The 19,290-nt window shown below is 32.6% G+C and overlaps 1 long non-coding RNA gene across 3 annotated transcripts in view; it reads right to left on the reverse strand.

Annotated features, from left to right (window-relative positions):
• The window catches only part of LOC106973109 (uncharacterized), a 159,152-nt gene that overhangs the window by 134,292 nt on the left and 5,570 nt on the right, over positions 1–19,290 (reverse strand). The gene's annotated exons all lie outside the window — the stretch shown is intronic.

The following is a 19,290-nucleotide window of genomic DNA, read 5'->3' on the forward strand; positions in this document are numbered from 1 at the left end:
ACTGGCTTTCTTTAATTCTTGTCCTCCTTCCCATTGTTCTCTTGTTTGCTTGCTTGTTTTCTATTATACCATAATTCATCCAAAAAATAAAAATAAAAAAAAAACACCAAAGAAAAACTAAAACCAAACATAAAACCAGACTTCTCTCACGAGCTTTACCTTTACTTTGCAGACAACAAGAAGCAAAAGGCTCATTCTTGCTCCTAATGTCAAATTCTATTCTGTGACATTCATGGGGAAAGCAACTTTTATATAGAAGATTCTGGATAGATATAAATAAGAAATAGTCTTTGCCTTGGAGATATGTAAGAGGGCAGAAGCATGGTCAAAATTTTTTTTTTATATAAAAATATCACATCTTCAGAAATAACTTCTTCCTGTGTACATCTCCAAACAATCCACTTCTCTGTCTGTAACACGTTAATGGAGACCTATGAGCTGATTTGTCATATGGGGCAGCTCTCTGAAGTCATTCACCAAACTCAAATGTAGAAAATCATCAGAGCTCTTCTGGAAGCAGAAAAGCAAGCTGGATATTGGGTAGACAATTTTCCCACCACTCTGTGGGGCAAAGAAGAGACTGCTTGTCCAATTCCCAGTCCTTCCAAATAAGTATTGTTTTTAAGTTTTTGTATTTATATATTTTGAAAGAGAGAGAGAGAATCCCAAGCAGGCTCCATGCTGTCAGTGCAGATCCCAATGTAGGGCTCAATCTTTCGAACCGTGATCATGACCTGAGCCTAGATCAAGAGTCAGACACTTAACCAACCAGCCACTCAGGCATCTCAAGTAAGTATTTTTATCATTCTTTTGCTCAACTGCTAATACTTCATGCTAAAGCAGGTTTTGTATTTTTTTTAAAAAAGCTATACTTTGGTGCGTATGATTAACTTCAACAATAAAATATATGTAATCACTAAACTGTGTCTAATATTAATTCAGCTTGAGATCTGAAACTCAATTAAATTGAAAATTTTTATTTGGTATATGATGCTGTGCTGACATTTAAAAATAGGCATACTGAAGGGTTCTTGTTTTTGAAGGAAGCATATAAACTACAATATAAGCAAATAAGAAAAATACCACCTCTAGATTCAAATGACAATGCTTAATGTTCTGAAATCTTCATTTTCAGGTGACGTTTTATTAAATATGAAATTGGTCATATCATTAAGTACACAGCTTTCAGCTCTAACATATAATTCCCAAATTATCCTGCATTTGCATATTACTACAACTGCATTTAGACAGCAAAAGCTCTCAATAGCCAAAAGGTAGATAAAACAACTTGTACTGTTCTCAAAAGTCGCATGCAACAATCAAGCAGGAGGTGACGGCATTGTTTTGACCATGATATAGAAATCTGTCATTATTCAAGCTAGCTTTTATTGAAATTATTATTATTCTTTTTGTTGGAAGCAAGTATAATTTCTGAAGAACACCATTTTCCCCAAATAGCATAAGAACTATAGCACTGAGTACTTTAATGTACAAATGTGACAGTCTAGGATAGTAAGGCAAAAAAAAAAAAAAAAAAAAAAAGTTAAGCCAGTGATTTTTATAGATGTTTAATACTACAGAGTTTCATTTCTCTGTTTTCTTAATTTTACATTTTAATTGGCACATACAAATTCAAAAATTTTATCATCCAGTATTATTTCTGAAACTCTGACTTCTATGATTAATCAGAATATTCATTTAAAATCCATTATTGTCAATATTTTACCATAGGTCTCAGCAAAGATACTTTAAAAGCAAACTCAATTTATTTTTTTAAATCTCCTTAAAAGTATTCTGGGTGTTATTTAAATAGTGAGCAAACAATAAATATCATGTTACAGTGGTAGTTATTGGTACTACAATAATTCAGCAATAATAATTTCTTCACAGAGTAGATGATTACTAGAAAATAGTTATTGAAATGAAAATTTTATCTCCTTATTTAAACTGTCTTCAAAAAATAAACATGCATTTAAAACCACAACATATAATTTCTATATTTTGGTAACTAAACAAAATCAGTTTATCATTCTTTTTAATCTTTACATATATATTTCTATGTTTATAGAGGTTGACTCTGAGGAGAATTTTTAAAATTTTAACAGCTATGTTTTTAGTCAAATTTGACCTTGGAGGCCCAATTCATGGTTTATACATAAAAGTCTTCTTGGAGATTGAATTATTTCTTTACCATTAATAGTGGTAATCATATTTTTAAAATGGAATTTCTGAAAAGGATAAAGGTAGATACTTAATGAGGCAATTTAAGAAACACTAAATTCGACATAATATGGCTGCCCTACATTATGCCATCACTTTTCTCTCTCAACTTCATTCCTCACCTATTTCCTTATACCTCTGAAGATCTTTCAGAATCTCTCTGCAAAATTTCTGTGGAACATCTTATGTGCCTTACGTAGTCTAACTTACAAAACAACACCGAGAAATGTTTCCTCACAGAAATTTTCTCCAAGATCAATTTAGTATTATTAATCTGTTAATGACACCCAATATGAAAGTTTTTTTGGGAGGAAACAAACTTCAGAGGTCATTAAAGGTTCCTAGAAAAGAGGTAATTTTAAACTTTTTAAAATATTTATTTATGTATGTTGATTTATGTTGATTGCAAGCAGGGGAGAGACAGAGAGAGAAGGAGAGAGAGAATCCCAAGTAGGCTCCACAGCGCAGATTCCGACAAGGGGCTCGATACCACAAACCATGAGACCATGACCTGAGCCAAAATCAAGAGTCAGAAGCTCAACCAACTGAGCCACCCAGGCATTCCATTCTGGAGATGTGATCTTAATTTTTGAAAGAAACTTCAGGCAAAAGGGGAACGGTACAAAACATAATTGAAGGGATAAAAATTTGGAGATCAGTTGGAAAACTGCTATACCATTCCAGCTCCAAAGTGCGGATGTATTATCACGGTGGAAGTCTGTCTTGTAAATAACCTTAAATCTGGGTGAAAGCAAATTTAATTTCCTTAGGAGGTATAGTTAGACATTGCTACAAGAATAAAGTGGCAGTAGGAAATGACAGAAGACTTTACTTCCTTATCCCTTTGGATGGACAGCACACAGATCTTCTCAGGAATCACTAGATCAACTGGTAGATAGTCTTTATCCTTTTTTAAAAAATCAGGCATCACCTAGATGCAAGGCATATGTTCGTTTTACTGCACTCAAGAATTCTGGGTATCCTTTGTTATACTTCACCCTCTAGTTTCTGAAACCTGGTTGCATTAATCTAAAGTACCCACACCAAATCATTTCCTTTCCCAAAGCATCCACTCCTTCTTAAACTTTTACTTTCATCTAATTTATTTCTGATTTGTGTCTCTAGCTAAATCCTGAAGGCAAAAAGAAAAATAAATCTCACCATCAGGGCTTATATTTCTGTGAGAATTTGAGACAATGGAAGCACGGGTGTTTGAGTATCTGCAATACAAGAGATCCCAGATTGGAAAAATTTATATTAGATCAGCATAGATTACATACTGTGCTCCCCCTAATAACTACTCATCTGAAAAAGGTCTGTTCTGCTCTTAAAATTGACGTTTTGGACTTTGGATAAAGAGATTGGATTAGAGACAATAAGATTTTCCCCACTGGAAACTAATTAAATTTTTCAAACATTAAATAGATCAAACCATATAGTATAAAAATATTTTTAAGTAGGGCAAGATACACTGACACTAATATATCTTATTGAAAAATTGTTTAACTTGACTTGGAACTCTACTTCATGTCTAAACAGTTAAGCTTAAGGGTTGTTCCAAACGTAAATATTCAGCCCTGTACATAAAAGACAATAATTAAGTTAAATACTGATTTCCTTTCCAAACTTTAAAAATTATACCAGGTTTCATCTGGTATTCCTTTCCCTTGATTTACTAAACAATAGAATTAGCATCAGAAGGAGAAAGAAGATAATTGTGAACATCATCCAGCCTTTTGACAGTAATCAAAATAACCAGTTACTGCAGAAAAGAAGACCAAGAGAAAGTGACAATTGATTCCAGAAAGAAACAGAAGAGTTGAGAAATGTATATTTCATCATCTCTCAACTGGAAAGCTGGGAATATATGAAACTTGGATTTTACATTAATTGCTTTTTCTTATGTATACTTATACTATGAGAAGTGAAATGGATCCTTTGAAGTTTTTCCCTGGTTTAATTAGTGTGCTTATGGTTCCTTGAAGAAATATTTCAAAAGAAAATATAAATGGAAGATAAGGCTGGCATACCCTCCAGTTAATGTTGATTAAAAAAAATGAAGCAGGAAACAGTAACTACTTTCCAATATTGTTAAAAACTTGCCACTCTGTTCTCTGTTTTAACCTCCATGATGCCAAGACATTGGGTACTTTGATGCCTCTTTCAGTGATGTTCTATGAGCAAAGAGTAGCATCTCAAAAAAACATGCTTCCTTTTCCATTTGATTCATGTCCACTCTCATCTGCACATTAACTTCCATACATCTTCACTTAATTGGAAGAAAGGTTATTATTTTTTATTAAACAAATACTGTTAAAGCAGCTGTTATTCTTACCAATTTGCAGGTAAGAAGAATAAAGTGAAGATCGATAACTAGCAAATGGCAGAAGTGGGATTTGAATCTAAGCAATCTGCCTCTATTATCCATCTTTTTAAAATTTAAATCTAAGTTAGTTGACATAGAGTGCAAACTGATTTCGAGAGTAGAATTTAGTGATCCATCACTTACATACAACACCCAGTGCTCATTCCAAGTGCCCTCCCTAATACCCATCACCCATTTTTGCCCATCCCCCCACCCAATATCCCTCCAGCAACCCTCATCTCTGTACTTAAGAGTTTCTTATGGTTTACCTCCCTTTCTGTTTTTATCTTATTTTTGCCTCCCTTTCACCATGTTCATCTGTTTTGTTTCTTAAATTCCACATATGAGTGAAATCATAGGATATTTTCTATTATCCATTCTTTTAACGATACTCTATTGTTCTAGGAGCCCCATACAGACTCTGAGGGAGGGGTGGTCTTGGCAGCTGCTAGCATTATTTTTGCTGTTAAAATTATTTGCCCACAGCTGTCTTCAATTTCTTTCTTTTTGAGGAAGGAGAGGAAAGGTCATGGGTTTTATACCTGTTAGAAATATATAGTGAAGTACTTCAGTCTTCATACATTTGACCTCTGCTATATCTCCAGATCTTCCTTGACTTATGATGAAGTTATGCCCCAATAACTCTATCATAAGTTGAAAAAATCATAAGTTGAAAATGCCTTTAATGCACACAAACTACCAAACATCGTATCTTGGCCTATCCTACCTTAGTCATGCTCAGAATGCTTACATTAGCCTGTAGTTGGGCAAATTCATTTAACAAGATGATACTTTAACTATGATACAATACAAGGAGGCCAAAAATAGGCTGCGCACAGTTTTACATCTCAGTTATTACCTGATTTTTAAATTGTATTATAATCTAAATTTTTAAATCTTTGGTGGACCAGATATAGCCACGATTCCAAGTTCCTACACAAATAGATCCTCAGGAATTGTCAATTTCATTGGCTGATAATATTACAAAATGAGGATCAGAGTGATTTTTCAGAATATTTAAGCTTCCACCAGATGTTATTCCTTTGCAAAGTAACTGAATCATCAAAAGATAAGTGTTCCAGAGGCAGCTTTAAGAATCTGTCTTTAAGGAAATGAGCTGTGTTAGAATGGGAAACCCAGTTAGAGATACAAATATCCATTTCTATTAGGATCGTTCATCATTTATAAATTCAACATGTATTTATTAAACAACTATTGTATGTCAGTTCCTGCTCTGCAACAGAAATAGGAATGGTGCCAGATACATTTTCAGGGTAGATTTTACACAGAATGTCAATTAATGCTTTTGTTGAATTCAGTTACCTTTTTCAACAGGCTCGTATGGCATTTAAATGTTCGTTTTTCGTAGAAAGTTGCTCAAAGAGATTTTTGCTGGCTTTGATTTATTTTTTATTCTTTTAAGTACAGCATAGGATAAAGAAACAAAACAAACCTACTAGCTCAGTTAATTTAATATAGTCTATTCTCTATTTTTCACATGCTGGCTCATTACCGTTTAATATTCCTAGCCAGGTTATAATATTCATGGAAATAGAAATGCACCCAAATGTGTTCTTAATAAGGGTACAGACATGTGTATTCATTACATGGAAGGTTGTTAGCTAACTAACTACTCTGATTACAGATTGATTTTTATTATTCCAGGGAAAAGGTAGGTATTAGTATGGTTTATGGATGTATCGTGTCTTCGGTTATCATTTCTTTGCTTGAATCATTTACCCAATAACTTGCACCCATAAAATGTTGGAATAACATACGATGACAAGCTTATCGGTCAATTTGCAACAATTTCCTTAAAAGACTGTTTGCTTTGGTAACCAAACAATTAATGCAAAAGGACGGGATAATCTGTATCTCTTTATCTCTTATAGCTTGAATTTTATTTAAATTTTCAATACAACTCAAATGACATTATTAGTCGTGCATCAGAATGGAATATTATTTCCTATCAATGGCCATCAGGGCCTACAGTGAATACGGAATAAATAGTTCTGACAGGACTGAAGAACATTGTTCCGTGTACGGCAATTTTCTTATTGGGTTTGGGTATCATTGTGGTCCATATTGGTCAGAATTGCCATTTAGTTTTCTATAGGCTAGTATTTCTTACATCAAGACAAGGAAAAATTTAAAGAAATAGCATATACAACCAAATCCTCCCTTCAAAAGAAAACTTATTGATAAATTATCAATTATAACTATGCTTATAGAAAAAGAGCTACTGTAGACAGTAAATTCTGTACATCTAACATGCTAGAAATTTTGTACTTTATCATTTTACAGTAACTCTAGACAAAATAAAAATATATTTAGCTCTTTCTGTTGTTCATCATAGTTAAATATAAATTCATGTTTCTTTAAAAAATAATAATATTGGGAAAAATGATTACCTTTAATGTACTGCCTCTTGCTCTATATCATACTAACAAATAAAAAATGTTTTCAGAATATAATCATCATAGTTTCAAAATAAACTACTATTAATAAAAAATCATTTATTGTTGCTTTCTCCGGGAGATCTTTGTACACCCACCAAAAATAACCTGAGATTTAAACTATTCCACATACAAATTCCAAAGCATAAAGTAATTTCTAGCAGTTAAGTTTAACTCAGTAAATATATATGTATAGGTTTATGCACATGTACATATATACATACAAAATTATTGTATGGGTTTATGTACATGTACATATATACAAACAAAATTATTGTACTATATATATATATATAATACCATGACTAATAAACACACGTACATATTCTACTATTTTTTTACTTGTACCTCGGCAAGTCATGCTAGTCTTATGAATTATAAATCTTATTTCTGATGACCATAGTATAGCAGTTTTATTAAAGCAAACAAAGAGAATTGCAAGAAAACAGAAATAAGGACTGATGAATTAAGTACTAAAAACCCTTCAAGAAAAAATTGCTTAAATATCACAGCAGGAAACATAGGTATGTGGTGAGGAGTAAAAAATCCTCAAAACTTATTGTGAAAAGTTCAATGCATTCTTCATGACGAAATGGCTATGAAGTGAACATATTTAGGCAAGGATACCTAAGTGGAGGCACTTTAAAAATATCCTGAAGTAATTCTGTAGTTTCCTTCTTGATCTCTACCTATTTCTGAGAACTCAATGTAAATAAACATTTACTTTTTCAAGATCAGTTTCTTCCTCTAAGGTAATTCCTTCTGCTGTTCTCAAATCCAAGCTGTGAACCTGACCTTCTCCATAGTGAGATCAGAATAACTCCATCCATTTTCACGGGTCAGTAAAGGCCAATTGCTACAAGGTGACATCCTGAGTTAAAAAGAACAATACTTTGAAGTCAACCAACAATATATAGCATGGTGGTATGACAAACTGGTCTTTTTTTAATACTGGTTTTATTTATTTGTTTATTTGGGGACCTCTAAACATTATGTACATTAGAAAATGTATTTAATACCTAAGATAAAATTACGGGGAAAAAAACCGGCCTTGCAGAAAGTTGGTTTTCTCTTCTTATTAGATGCAAATACATCTAATTAAGCAGAAGCACAGCAGTGGAATTTTTGTAGAGTCCATTACATGTTTGAATTGTGAACAGGCCATTTACGAATTCATCTGAGAGGGAAGCTTACTGCCAGCTGGTGTCAGAAATGGAATCATTATCAGGCATTGTATAGTTGTCAAAAATAATAGCAAGCACCATTGACCTTGGCCAAATTTGAACTGGTTATTTAAAAACAAAAATACTAGAGAGTGGTGTTACTGTTTTTAGGGGTATAATGTCTTTAAAATATAACTCCCAAGAAGCCTGTAAAACAAATTGTTATTTATTGTTGCTAAATTTCCAGATTATAAAGAATTTTTTAGTGCAATAAGTACAAATAAAATCAGTTTTCTTAAAAGGAAAGATTTTAGAAAACTGTAGTGAGCTACTTGCTCACCCTGGACCTCTTATATGAGTTTCCATGATTTACAGAAATTTAGTTTCTTATAATCACAGACAGAAGATTTAGAGTGAAAATAAATCCCAGTACAGGTCACCAGTCTTTACTAGCTATAGGATACTAATTATTTCACTGTTTGAGGTGGAGGCGTGTGATACCTTCTCATTCCCAGAGTTAGTGTGTGTATAATGTCATAGGGCTTTGTAAACTACATTTTAATATACTACTTTAATATTAATATTATTTATTTTATTTAAAGTAGTTGCTTATTAGTAAATGTAAATAATACCCAGATGATGACACCAGACTGTTTATCAATATAGCCAAGGTAATAAATATATTCATTAGCACTTGGGGGATGCACTCAATAAAAGCTTGTAAATAGCTCAATAGGTGAATTGGATAATAACATCTAAATTACTTAATCTTATTTTTTCAACAATAAAAACTTTTTTCATTTTTATTGGTAATGTTTGTGTTTTCCTAATAGAGTAGATCATCTTAAATCTGAATATGGAGTCATAGCTACTGTGGAACTACCAGAAATAACATAGAAAGTAGTAACAAAAATTTCTCTAAAACTATTCCCATTACTTTCAAAGAAGTCTTTACCCTTATTGTCAAAATATGGGATCTTATTTTGCTTGTATATGAAATTATGAGGTTAAATATGTTCAGAATTGTTCGAAGTTATTCTTTAGCAAAGATAAATTAATTTATCTTGTTTTACACCAGAACATTTCAGCAATCTACACAAGCTCAATAAAAGAAAAAAGAGAATTGATAATTGAGTTTAAAAAGATGTATATCTGGGCAACCTATAATATAGTTACACATATGTAATAAATAATAAGAGCAAAGGAATAGTGGTCAAAAGTTTAAATATTTTAGAGATATTTCTTCAGCATCTTCTTAGAATAATGGATACTAATTTTCATTTTTAGAAAATATTTCCATAAGGGGCACCTGGGTGGCTCAGTCAGTTGAGCATCCGACTTCGGCTCAGGTCATGATCTCATGGTTCATGAGTTTGAGCCCCATGTCGGGCTCTGTGCTGACAGCCCAGAGCCTGGAACCTGCTTTGGATTCTATGTCTCCCTCTCTCTATGCCTTTCCCCAGCTCATGCTCTGTCTCTGTCTGTCTCAAAACAAATGTAAACATTAAAAAAAATGTTTAAGAAAATATTTCCATGAGTAACTCAGTAATACTGAATCCTTACTGTCCATGGTTCAAGTGTGCATGAGTCAGTTATCACTTAAAGCAAGCACTACTTTTAATGGTATACTTAAAATGATCCTATTTTCGTATTTCATATATTAGAAAAACTTACCACTACCTTTTTAGCACTGATCTACATTTTAAAAATTATGTAAAAAGATAACTGGAAACAACCTAAAAGTGTGGAATGGAGAAATAAATTATACCCTATTCACATAAAAATATTACACAATAAAAACGAGCAGCCTATTGACATATGCAAATGTGGAAATTACCTGGACAAAATGTTGAGTAACATAAGTTAGACAAATGTGCATACATGGTGTGTGATTCTATTTATGTGAAGTTAAAAAAAAAACAACTGGTAAATCTAATCTATGGTGAGAAATATCAGTAGGGCATGAAATATTCTTCTGGAATCTCAGAAATGTCTATATCCTGGTCTGTGAGATGATTACACACACACACACACACACACACACACACACACACACACACAGATATCTATCTATCTATCTATCTATCTATCTATCTATCTGTACGTATACATAAAATGTTCACCCAGCTGTATGCTTAAGAATTGTACATGTTAAATGTCTCCATTAGAAGAAAAAAAAAACACTTTTAATCGCATAAAGAAAGAAAAAATCCAAAGAACTATCTTCATTTTTCAGAAAGATGCTAAGTGAACATTTCAGCAAAACTCATAAAGGATCAGAGTGTCCTAGAATATAAATCACATATAAAATTATAAACTAGAAAATTTAATAATGTGACTTTACAGAAACAATAACTTATGGGCAAGTTTATATTCAATTATATAATTTTTATTAACTTTTTCTATATTTAACAATGAAGCTGAATCCTCCTTCCATTATGCTTCCACACCACTAAAGTTAAAAAAAAAAGAAAAGAAAAACATAATATTTGCTAGCTGGGTAAAAGTGATCATAAGCTAAGAGGCCCTTATGTAAGAGGAAGGAATACAAAACTAGAAGGAAAATCTATATTCAAAGCCAATCCTCCAGAAACTAGTGTTACTACCATGAGCAAAAAGGCCATTTTTTTTTCTCAAGTCACCATTATTTCTGCAAAAAAATGCGAGAATTAAATAAATATCATTCAATGGTCACAGCTCTAAAAGCCAATGAATTGAATATCTGAGTGCTGGAAAACTGATATTGTACCAAATTTTTCAGTGTTCATCAAGATATTTTGAATCATAATATCAGGATTATCTGAAACTTAATTGAAATAAAATAAACAATTTTATACATCATGTCCATATATATCCTCATTTCTTTTAAGCTGTAGTCTTGTCAACAGAGGTTCAAAATCTACTGTTTAAAACACTGACCCAGGGCGCCTGGGTGGCTCAGTCAGTTAAGCGCAGGACTCTTGGTTTCAGCTCAGGTCATGATCTCACGGTTTGTGAGCTCGAGCCCTGCGTGGGGCTCTGTGCTAACAATGTGGAGCCTGCTTCAGATTCTCTCTCCTCTCTCTCTGCTCCTCCCCTGCTCATGTGCTCTCCTCTCAAATAAATATACTTTAAAAAATAATAAAAAAATAAAAGTTACCAACAATTGGTCTATAATATATTTCAAGTTTCTTTCTGCACAGCATGGGATATAGACAAATTGTACATTTTAAGGAGACACAGATAGTTGTCTAGTGGGAAACACCTATTTTAGAGCAGTGGAGCACTTTGGGGAAGGATTCTGAGTGCTTCTGTGGGATGCCATCATGGAGCACTGCTTGGGAGCAGTGGATGGTTATCAGTGGCCACAGTAACAAAATCACTGTGCCTCTCTAAATATTGCACCTCTTTGGTTTTAATAACATATATGTTAACAAAACAAGCTAGTGAAATCTCCTGACTGAGAGATTTCTTCCTATTGTGCTATTCCACGAGTTTTAATATGTTAAGCCACTGATGTGCTAAGGAGCCTCAGTAGAAATGCAATTGTTGCCTATATATATATTTTTTGTCTTGTTTTGTTTTGTTTTGTTTTTTGTTTGAGAAAAGCTGCTTATGACCAAAAGTGTTTCAAAAGTCACTGGCTATTGCTGAACTTAGAATAATATTAAAAGTACTTCAAATATTAAAAGTACGTATTGTATAAAAAACCTGTATCTGCCGCTACTATCCATCAAATGGCTGAATTTAATATATTTTTTTGTTGAAGAGCGTTTAAGTCAAAAGGTTATAGTTAATGTTCCTAACACTCTCAAGGTCACGATCATTAAATACGTAGTACAATGATGTAGAAGCACCACTAACACAGGTCCAAATCTTGACATCAACACTTACTAGTCCCAAAACTCTGGAAACATTACTTAAGGACTCTGAGCCTCCCATCTGTACAATAGGGATGATTATTCCCACCTTTGATGGCTATTTATAGGAGTAAGTGAGATGAGATATATGAAGAACTGCACAGGATCTGAATCATTGCATCAATGACTGGTCTGTATAACACTTTCAACAGCAGGGCTCAGTCACTTGAAAAAATGTTCTAGACAGGATAAAAGAGTTCCATCAGCACAGTAGTAACAAATGAGTCAGTTTTCTAATTACCTCTGAGGTCAAATTTTTGAAATTCTTTTAGTAATACTCTTAGGAGAGCAAATTATTGCTGAAGTAGTAATGAGTTGATTATAATACATCTGTGAGCTTACACGGAGTAAAACTTCTTTCATTCCCTGGTCCAGTGCAATCCCTCACCTTCCATTTCTCCTTCTTCCTTTAACTATCAATATGGCTTCCCAGAAGAGCTGTAGAAAAAACTTGTCTATTCCTGACTCCAAAGAAGAGAAATCTATTTCAAGACCAAGAAAACGTGGTCAAGAACAGGTCTTTACCTGACGGAAAAGTTATGAATGACAGTAGTTTACCACTATTAAGTATGCAAGTAGCACCAAGTAAAATGCATAGTTAAAAAAAAAGCTGATTTTCCAGAAATGTAGGTTGATAGTTATTGTTTTTAATCCAATACAAACAAGCAGTTTACCAGTATTCCCTATCTAAACCAATGTACCAACATCTTACTCTTGTTATTTTCTTTATCATTAGGCCAAGAAAATATAAACATTTCTTACACATGCACACACACACGTGCACGCCATCTTGTGAACATGCATATAAACATATACACACTTTTCCCAGCAATAGCCGAATCATTTTTGCACATCATCAGGGACTATATAATATAAATGGCATAAAGGCACAGCGTGTGTAGAGGGGGTCTACATACTGACTAATCAATGTTCACAAACGTGCTGTAAGTTTTGCTCTGGGGTTATAATTTCCAATACTTCAATGGTTCTGCCACCGAAATAGAAATTGTCCCAGGTATTCATAAGTATTAATTTCCTTCATCTAGCAAACCTGGTAATGATGCTTCCAATCCAATTTAAAATCCATTAAAATGTGTGACTTTTAAACCCATTATAATTTAGCTCATTTCTGTGAAATTTAGTTAGAAGAAAACAGCTGTGCATTTGCACATCTGTAAATTACTTTTAATTGCACTTTTCTCAAGTGAGAAAGGAGAAGCTTAACCTACAATGCAATTTGTATACCTGACCACACGAATTTTAGTTAACACCTGTGCTTTAGGTATAATTTCATTTTGGGCTACATAATCTCATCTCACTAGTAATCCAGACTTCTATGTGATTTAGCTACTCCACATTTGATCTCGAGCAGACTTTAAAATGGAAAGTGGAGACTATAAGATATTTGATTACCTTAAGTTATTTACTCATCTAAGAAAGAACAAATTTCATAGGTAGACATGGCTAATTCTGTAATTTAAAAATGTGTAAATACAATTATATTCATTTTGAATGATTTGGATATTGAAAATTAAAACGAATTCCAGATATGTGGTAGCTTGATAACTTACATTTTTTTCTAAGACCTATTCATTTAATAAATCAGCCCTCTGTCTTATATCAGGCATTTAGAACTACTGATTAGCAAAGTCAATTACTGCCTTCCAGTCACAAATAGCAGTGTCCAAATTAAATTGGTTGGCACAAAAATATGTCAACAGAAAAATGTTATCATTCCATAAATATTTCTGAACTGATTATTGCTGGGTTTCATCTGCCAAAATTACAAATCATTCTCTTTCAACATTCTTGTGATTCATTTCCTGATAATCGAAGATGTTTTAGAAATAGTTAAATCACACTTGAGTAGGAATTTTCTGTGCATCAACCTTTTTGAACGTCCTACCTGAATGTATTTAAGACTGACTCTTGACCTGAAAAAAAAAAAAACACACACACACACACAACTCTCTAGAGAATATCTCTGAATGGTGGACTCTAGGAATGGAGAGAAAAGAACATGTGATCGGGTTAGGATCCCAAAGAACAAGCAATGGCAACAGAGATATAATTTTCAAAAATGCTCTACTAGCAGAAAGTACACATATCTAAATCATCATGCTTCATGAAAAATGTAAGAGAAAAATGTTTAAAGAAATGCTTTTAAAAAGTAACTCGCAGATGACATCTCAAAAAGAATTAATCCTACAAGTTTAATTTCAGGACAATAGCTTCTATCATTTAAATATTTCGGACACACAATATATATCGATATATATTATTTCAAACACAAGACAGTTTATAAACTCACAAGTAGAATATACACATTGTACAGTTTTTAGCAACTCAGCCTTTCATATACAACTGTCTGTGTTCTCCAGGAAAGTGCCCAGGTTTAGGGAAGAATGAAGAACTAATTATGTTTGCTAAGGGTGAGTTAGCTTGGTTATTATGTTGATTTGGTCATCCGATTGAGCTGACCTACTCAACCTGGTGATTTTTTTCAAAAAATCACCATACACAGCACACTGCCTCTGCCAAAGTATCCACAACAACGTACCGTCCAATGAACAATAACGATGAACGTGTTCTGTTGCAACCCCTCTCTCTAAAAAATTTCTGATATTAGTGATGTGGAGCTCTGAAGTAAGACTATGGGATTTAACATGGGAAATGGCTGGATGGACCATCGATCATACAGCCTGGACCACAACCATCCCCTTGCTGCCTTTTTCTCAATGAAGGCTGCTCTTTGAGCCCACTGATCATCTCTCCAGTTCGTTGTTTATGTGTGAACACAAAGTTGCGATTATTTGCTATAAAAATATACCATGTCATTAAATCTCAATCTTATTTTCTATTTTAGTTTTATGACTGATGTCCACAGAAAGCCCATGTATTCCTCGTGTTTAGATAACCATTCAAAGATACAATCGCTCCTTTGAAAATCTCCACAAATAGTAAAGTAGTTGATAATCCCAGCAGGGAAATTTTTAAAATATTTTGAAGCATCTCCCTCCCACTACACATGTTGACTTCTTATGTTCATGGGAGAAATAGAAAGTAAGGCATAGCTTAGTCGCATGGTATTTTTAAAGAGAACTATTATGCAACATTTTAATAATAGCAAAGTGGAGGCAATTATAAATGAGTAAATATTGATAGCATTTGAGGCAAAAGATGGAATTTCGTATTTTCTATCAATTAGTAATTATTTAAAGCCAGTAGTAATCAAATATCTAGAATCCTCGCTCAAACACGTAAATGACCAGTCACTTGCACTAAATATTCAGTGCTTTAAATGATCCCAATCACCAGATTCACTGTGTTTGCCTATACTGAATCAAACACAGACTAGATCAATAAGATACTCAAACTTTTGGCTTATTTAGAGCAATATGGAATAAGAATAAACTTAGGGCTTCTTACTACACTTTCTAGCCTAACGCTCATAAGAGAGATATCTCAGGAGATAGGCAGAAACTTAGATCGACAAACCTACCTGAATACATAAACAAGAGAAAACTCAGTGTTTTTAGAAAAAAATATTGAGCACCAAAAGGAGATCCCTTTGCTGATCATGACTTTGAGAGAAGAATATACAGATAGGCATAAATCATCATTGTTCAAATATATAATAGGTCAGGTTGCTTGTAAAATAAGCCCTACCATGTTTAAACACTTTATCAAATAGCAATATTTACTTTATGATAGTATTTAACCAGATTAAATCAATATTCAGTTAAAAATGCAACAAGTGTAAATCAACCATTCTTTTATATGAAAAAGACTTAAACTCGGAAAACATTATTCTTTTATTCAACATTAATTACATTTAAGTCAAAACGCAACCTTTCACAAATTACTTGGTTATTAATGTTAGTTACATGTTGGTCATTTTGAAACAGGATAGTTAAAATACTGTAGCTAATTTTATGGAGAAAGTCTTCCACATGGATTACAGATTGTAATTTTTTTTTTTAATATTCAAGATGTATTGCATTAATGAAATGAGAAAATATTACTATCGGCAGTTTATGTGAAAAGTATCTCCTTTTACTTTGCACATACTTTTCTCCAGAACAACAAAGGTTAGTGTCTCACGTGTTTCACTTATTTACTTTTGTTATTGCAAATCCAAGATCATCTCACATATACTAATCTTTTGTGGCAGAGGTCACTGAAGTTGTGCCAAAATTCAATAATGATGTTGTATCTAGTGTAGCAACACATTTATCTCATCGCTGGAATTCAGACCATTTAGAACAAAGCATTTCATTTAAATGATGAAACACTCATCAAGAATGCCCTCTTGCAGACACTTCTCACATTTAAAAAATTGGGGATAAAATACTGCAGTTGTAAAGCTGTCTTTTCAATATAAAATCAAAGTTAACAATTATGTAATCTCTCTTTTAATTGGGGGACAGAAAGAATTTTATGTGCCTGTTGCATAATTGAAACAAACAAAACTGTCACACTTAAAATGGTAAAGGCCCATAATCTAAATTGACAAATACAAATGAATTTCACTTTTTCTGAAGAGTGAAGAAGTTTCTACTTGTAAAATGTTTTTAACATTCCCGAAAGGATGGGAAAAATGATAAATGAAACGGACTATTCAAGTTTTTCTTCACAAATAGAATACATTTAACAAAAATATTGAACTATTTTTATTTTTAACAGAAATCGTATTCAGAATATTGTTTTAAAAATGTCAACTCACCAAAGACAATGTAATCGGTATCTTGTATTTATGGTCCCAAGTAAAATTAGCTAATAATTCTGCCAAAAAGCCTACACTATTGAAATGCTCAATTACAAGTAATAGCTATAGCAAAAGAAAGTAAATTCCTTAGCCTTTTTAGTAAAGAGTATGGCAAATTCTTCTCAGTACCTACTTTTTCTACCTCAACTCAAAAATATTTTTCAGTAATCATGTACAATTAGTTTTTTTCTGAACTTACAAACTAACATATCTGTGTGCTCTAAAAGTTCTATATTTTGTGTCATTTACTTTGCTATCTATTACCTCTAATTAACAACAACAACAAAACCTGAAATTTTCAGTAGAAAATTTAGTATATCTTAGAGAAATATTCTGCCAATTTCAAATAAGTGAAATAATTGATTTAAAAATAATAGAAAATAAAAACAAAAAAGTGTTGTTATGACAGCTAAGATTAAAGTAAAAATAGAATTCAAAAATAATTTTTAAGCCCGAATCATGCTGAATAAGACAAGTGACCTTATCGTTCTTGCACCTGTTTGACAATAGTTAATGATAACATGTTCCTGTTTTATCCGAATTTTGTAATGCTATGTATTAATTTCTTTTTAAAAAATATCAAAGATTGCATTAAATGAGGACTCCACTGTCAATTCACATAGAACTACAGAACTTCTCCAGGTAAATTTCTATAAATAGCAGATATGTACTGTCTTTTCTCACTTGAAAATATCTATATATTTTAATGTTAACTGATGTAATTTCAAACACTGCTTGACCTAGTGCAACTAGCAACAAGGTATAACAGGATCATAATTCAGCCCACAGCAACATACACACAAAAATTATATGAACATAAATTATATCTAAACATAAATTGATCTGAAGGAAATCAAGATATATTTCCTAATGCTAAAATTTACTTCAAGTTAATTTCCACTGTTTCTATGGCCCGAATTAGCAACCTTTGTGTAATAATAAAGGGAACATAGACATAATGACATACATGGAAAACATACCTATTAAGACAGCTCTAAATCATATTTTTTCAAAGGGGGACTAAATCGGGTTCTCATTAATATTTTAAAGAGAAATATGATTATTTCAAAGTAATAAATAAAGTTTCACTCTAGATTACTTTCGAGTAACATATAAGGCAAAATAATATTTAGGACAGGGATAATAGGATTTCTTAAAAAGAAACAGCAGCTGAGATCCTACTTTTCTGCTTTTAAATATTCTGCAGTGTATACTTTTAATGTCTAAAGGTACTGCTGAAAATGGCTATATAAAATCTGAGGTTGTTAATGTCTGATTACTGTAGTATTGCATCGCAACTTAAGAATTTAACTCTTAAAATACTGGCGTGTTAAATAACGTATCGACTCACATGACCAAATTCAGTTATAGTAAAATCAAAATCAACAGTTCCAAAAATTGGGTGTAAGGTGCCTTTCGGCTTCAGAATTTCTTTCATGAAAAATCATCTTTTTAATTGCAAAAAGCAACTGAATACAATCATTTAAAGCTATCCAGTCATGTTTATATAACATTTCTTTAAAACATTTGTTAGAAATACTATCAAGGTGTTCATAAATTTTTAATATTATATACTAAAAGGTAACATGTTTTAGAATCCAAAGGCCATGACATTTAAAATATACAAAATTCCTACTGAAACCATGTGAAGCTTAATTGTGCGTACAACGAAACTTCTAGAAAACTTCATTACTTACTGTTCATTGAGTATTACTTACAGAGATGAACAGTTTTAAGAATTCATCTGTTATTTATCTTGAAGTGTTTTGAATAACCCTTTCGTATGGTATACATCTCAATGAGATGACCACCCCTACTCTGATCTGCTAAGAAAAACAAAAAATAAATCGGTAAATTTTCTTCAAGACTGTTCTTGTTCTAACCTATTGTAGGTGGCCACAAGCAGGAATTCATAACGAGGAAAAGCAACAATATCAGGAAATTTTTTTACGCACTTGTTTCATATGAGCTGTATAAAGTCATTTTGACGTGCCTACACAACTGGTTGTGGCAGCTTTCAGACGTGATTTCTAATCAAAAAAAAAAAAAAAAAAAAAAAATTTGCTCCGGGTTCTTTACAGAAAGCTTGCCGCTGGGAAGTTGATTTTGGCCAAGTGCCAAAATCATGTGCAAAGGGGCCTCATTAGGGATTCATGGCAGCCTTCAGCGCTAACAAAAAATGTGACCCAACAGGCTAAATCAGCGACTAAAACTAAAAAGTAAGAGACAAAGACAACTTACTTAATATTCCTTCCAAAGCAACATTAAACTTTTTTTTTGGTAATTAAACCCTTGTTAGTCTAATGCAGTGTTCCTCTGTCCTTAAATGATTGTACAATTACTCTTTAAAACTTGTCAATTTCCCTTCTAAATACACTTTCTTTCTGTGGCAGTTTACACAGATTTTGCTATATAGTAA

Source organism: Acinonyx jubatus, chromosome C2, assembly GCF_027475565.1.
Source record: "Acinonyx jubatus isolate Ajub_Pintada_27869175 chromosome C2, VMU_Ajub_asm_v1.0, whole genome shotgun sequence".
NCBI classification, from domain to species: Eukaryota; Metazoa; Chordata; class Mammalia; order Carnivora; family Felidae; genus Acinonyx; species Acinonyx jubatus.